This window comes from Polistes canadensis, unplaced genomic scaffold (assembly GCF_001313835.1).
Source record: "Polistes canadensis isolate GaletaPanama2010 unplaced genomic scaffold, ASM131383v1 scaffold_323, whole genome shotgun sequence".
Classification (NCBI taxonomy): domain Eukaryota; kingdom Metazoa; phylum Arthropoda; class Insecta; order Hymenoptera; family Vespidae; genus Polistes; species Polistes canadensis.
This window is the reverse complement of record NW_014569870.1, coordinates 27,065-32,036: the sequence shown is the minus strand read 5'-3', so window position 1 is coordinate 32,036 and position 4,972 is coordinate 27,065. Positions and strand designations below refer to the sequence as shown.

At 27.6% G+C, this 4,972-nt stretch overlaps 1 protein-coding gene across 8 annotated transcripts in view; it reads left to right on the top strand.

Annotated features, from left to right (window-relative positions):
• Window positions 1-4,972, top strand: part of LOC106791597 (fasciclin-1) — a 60,755-nt gene that overhangs the window by 39,814 nt on the left and 15,969 nt on the right. The gene's annotated exons all lie outside the window — the stretch shown is intronic.

The following is a 4,972-nucleotide window of genomic DNA, read 5'->3' as shown; positions in this document are numbered from 1 at the left end:
GAAATCGATGGTATTCATATTATATATATTTCATATATATATATGAAAATTAAAACAAAAATAAATTAATTCGATCGTCTTAGGTATGTTATAAGTAAAACAAAAACATAATAAGAAAATAATTAAATAAATATTATTCCAATGGCGGTTAATTACGATTGCAAATATCCAACGCACATTATAATATGATTGTGTGTGCTTTACTTAGAAAACCAATTGCTGAAAAGATAAAAAAAAAAAAAAAGATATAAATATAAACCTGCATCCTTATTTTTTCCTCGTCGATCAAAACAAGAACAACAACAATAACAACAACAAAAAATGAAAGGAAAGAAAAATGACGATCGAAGCAAATTGTACTAGCGACACTTCGACGAGGGAGAAAAGGGGGAAGGGGTTCTATGGTTACTATAGCTCGCTCGTTCGATATATAATAATTTAGTATTCTCTTTTTTTTCAATGGAAAGCTATTATTTTCTTCCCGTTTTTCCATTAGCTTTTTTTGCTATTTCAATCTATCGTAGTACTACTATTATTATTACTACTACTACTACTACTATTACTACTACTACTATCACCACCAAGCCTGTAACCCCATTTTTCTTCAGCACAACAACAACAACAATAACAACAACAACGTTTATTCTTAATAAATTTGTTCATTATTCTTTTTTTTGCTTTTCCTATTACACACTTCCTTTGGTTCCAATTTTTGTTGAACCTTCTTTTTTTTTCTTTAAACCCACCTCCAGCAGCCACCCACCACCACCACCCATTTTCTTTTATCCTTCGTAATCCTTTCTTTTCCTTCTTTTTTATTTTATTTTATTTTATTTTATTTTATATATGCATGTTAATAAATATCGTCACTCTTTCTAAAACACGATATAAATTTTTAATTAAACAAATTTGTTAACTTCATTCTCCTTTAGTTTTATTATCGAATAAAGTAACCCACGTGTTATGTATCGTTTTCCGTGCTATTTTTTCTATATATTTCGTTTATTGTAAATATTCAAAGTTATATTATCCTAAGAGATTCATATGTATATTCCCATGGAATAATAATCTCCGTATATCATCACCTACGTGTGTGATATCGTTTATACGAAATTATAGATACGTTAACGTCGTATAAATAATATCAAAACCCCGAACAATATTTATGGTAATTGAATGGGAAATGAGGGGAGGATTGGGTTTATCTTGCGTAACTTCGTCTAAATTTTCGACATTAACATCTCGCCGACGAATGTGTTTATAATATATTATATTTATATTTATATTTATATTAAAAAAACACAAACCACGCGAACTATATGAGAAATTATTAAATATTTCGTAGAGATTGATAAAGAATATTTTTCCTTTTTATTTTCTTCTTTTTCTTGTTCTTTTTTTCTATATCATATTTCGATTCACAACAAAAGACACAATTATTATTTTTTAATAATAATAATAATAATATTAATAATAATAATATTGTTTTATTCTAGACGGTTTATTTTATATTGACTTTATGTAAAATAATGTTCCATATAAGAGTTTTATAGGCACTCGTGTGTGTTTTATACCGTTCCTCGGTTCGTTTGCTTTTTACAATTTGTCTTCTACAAAAGCCCTCCTCTCTTTCTCTCTCTCTCTCTCTCTCTCTCTCTCTTTATATTCATTTTACGAGCGATAAAAGTGTCATGAATCGTCGATTCTTCCCGTTGATCTCTAGTACGAGGCTTTTTTTTTTATTCACCGAATACTTCTGATTTCTTGGAAATGTTTCTATTTTATATAAAGCTCCCCTCCTCCCCCCCCACCACCACCAATTCGCAATGCCATTCGCGAAAAGAAACTTTGAAAAATTTTCGCGAGACGAATAACCGAATTGAATGAGTTTATAAAGAATATTTGGTTTTATATAAATCGTGAATTTTCATCGATTGAAATTATTGAATATTTTGTAATATATAAAAAAAAAAATTGTGGGTGAGGTGGGTGGGAGTTGGGAGGAGCAGGGTGGGTGGGAAAGCTTCTTTATTTACCCTATTTCGTTAAAAAATGTACATACTACTTTAAATATTTTTCTCTTTCTTTTTTTTTCTATTTTTGTTCTTTTTTCTTCTTCTTCTTCTTCTTTTAATTTTTACTTAATCTCTGCACCGACCTATTCCGAAGCTTACAAAGAGCATCAAGTTATATGTAAAATATAAACACGCATGATCGATGTTTTTAGTATAAGTAGATTGATTGATATGGTTATTACTTGAAATAAGAAACTAGTAAACACCGTAGATTGTTTGCCTCTACACCCCATTGTCTTCTATCCATCGTAGATTAGTATTGAACGTATGTATGTGCAAGGACGACGACAACAATAACAATAACAACAACAACAACAACGACAAGAAGTATGCATGTTCACTGTTAGAAAAACATTACCCTTAGATTGATCACATTATTTTTCATCCAATTTCATTGAATAATCGTTTTATTATTAATACTAAATGACGAACTTACATCTCATCACAAATATATTTAAAGAAAATAAATCTTACGAACAAAAGTTAGTTTTTAATTTGAATAGGAATCAACAAAAATTGAGTTATTTATTTAAATATATATATATATATATATATATATTAGGGTGAATCAAAAAAAAACTTTTATTTTTTTTTTGGATCTGACACACAAAAACTTGTTGCTAGGCACCTTTAGAAAGTACTCACCCAGTATGGGCTCTTAATTTCAATAGGAAGATCCTCCTCATCGCGGTTTTTTATTTTTTTCTCAGTCCAATAGAAAAAAATTCATATTTCCTCATTAATTGATTATACAAAAAAATGTTTTAATCAAATTTTGTARGAAATTCAATGTTCTACAAAAAAGGTATCTTATGTTTTTTACGTAAACCTCACTATTTAAAAGATATTGAAGATTTGATAATAATTATTACTCAGTCAGTAACAAAATTCATAAACAAAAATGAAATTTGTCTTAAAATAATCAAACTAAAATCTTCAATATMTTTTAAATAGTGAGGTTTACGAAAAAAACATAAGATACCTTTTTTGTAGAACATTGAATTTCCTACAAAATTTGATTAAAACATTTTTTTGTATAATCAATTAATGAGGAGATATGAATTTTTTTCTGTTGGACTGAGAAAAAAATAAAAAACCGCGATGAGGAGGATCTTCCTATTGAAATTAAGAGCCCATACTGGGTGAGTACTTTCTAAAGGTGCCTAGCAACAAGTTTTTGTGTGTCAGATCCAACAAAAAAATAAAAGTTTTGTTTTGATTCACCCTAATATATATATACCTACAACGTGTAGGATATTGTATATGTATGTGTGTGATGTGTCTATCCTACGTGTAATTTCATATCTATCTACACACACACACACGAACATATATATATAGATAGATACGAAATGCTTTATACGAACTGCGATATAAAATGAAACGAAACGAAAAGAAAAGGAAAGAAAAGAAAAATATAACGAGTAGGAAAGTATCCGACAAGAACTTTAAACGTGACGAGAATGCATCGAAAATTTGAAAGCAAGCACATGCCAAAAAGGAATACAGACATTTTGCATAACGTTTCATGGTATCATAAAACGTTTAAACCGTATGATTAAAACAAGGTTGATGATTATCATTAAAAGTTAAAGAGATTTTAACGCGTTCGTCGAAATATACGAGATACCAGAAAGATTTGCATATACTAATGATCAAAAATAAGGAACGTTTATCGCCCTTTTGAAAATAGGATAGAACTGTTTAAAGATTCTGAAAGAAACATCGTTAATTTTTCGAAATGATATAACGAAAACGAGAGAAAAAACACGTGGACTGTTCTTTTTTCTTTTTTTTCTTTTTTTTGTTCTGCCGTGATTATAACAACCCGTTATTAAAAGTAAAATCATTTTTGCGACTAGTAAAGAGTACAATTTTCTTCAAATTATTTTAACCAAACCTAATGTGCATAAATATAATATTAACGTCGATTAAATAATAATATACGACAAAATGAATTGATTGTCTTATTTGTTTTTTTTTTTTAACGCGTAACGATTTGTTTAAAATATGATAATGTATATAATCAATAATTTTACAAATGAATTTCTTATTTGAAACGTTCAAAATGTCTATCGTCCGATTTGTACAAATGTTTAATAATATCATTCGTTGCATTCTCGTTTGACAAATATTTTTTTTTTTCATTTTGTACCGTTTAGTTTATATATATATATATATTTGTATTATTATTATTATTATTATTATTATTATTATTATTATTATTATTATTATTATTATTATTATTATTAATCACGCAAACCGTGATGTATGTATGTGCCTGAATCAACCGATACGAAGAAGAAATATGAAACAATAAAACGCGTACACATTTGGGGAGAAGGATTTTGTCGCTTTTAGCAAATGAAATTATTTAGTATACACTTTTTGTGTAGATTGAAGAAGGTGACGAGCTGGATTTTAGAAACGAGCCTGAGACATCCGTCTCATCCTTTATTTATCCTGTTCTATCATTATTTTTTTCGTTTTTTTTTTTTTCAACAAACGCTCGTATAAACTTACATAATAACTGTGGCCTGGAGAATGCACCGTCGTATTTTGTAAGGAAGATTTTTTTCGATTAAATAAAAATTGCACACGATGTATATATATATTATTACATTTATATATTGTTATGTTAAATATATAGAACAAAATTGAAATAGAAATTATATGAATTCAATCAAAAATGTTATATATTAAATAATTGGATATACAATCCGCATAGAGATTTAAAGTTTCATTTTATTGTTTTATTATTTTAACTTATCATCATTTTTTGTCTTTCTATTCTTATATCAATTAGCATTTAAAACTCTGTACAATTATTAAAATTGTTATTAGTTCAATGAAAAATGTCATTTATTAAATAATTGGATATACAATCCGCACAGAGA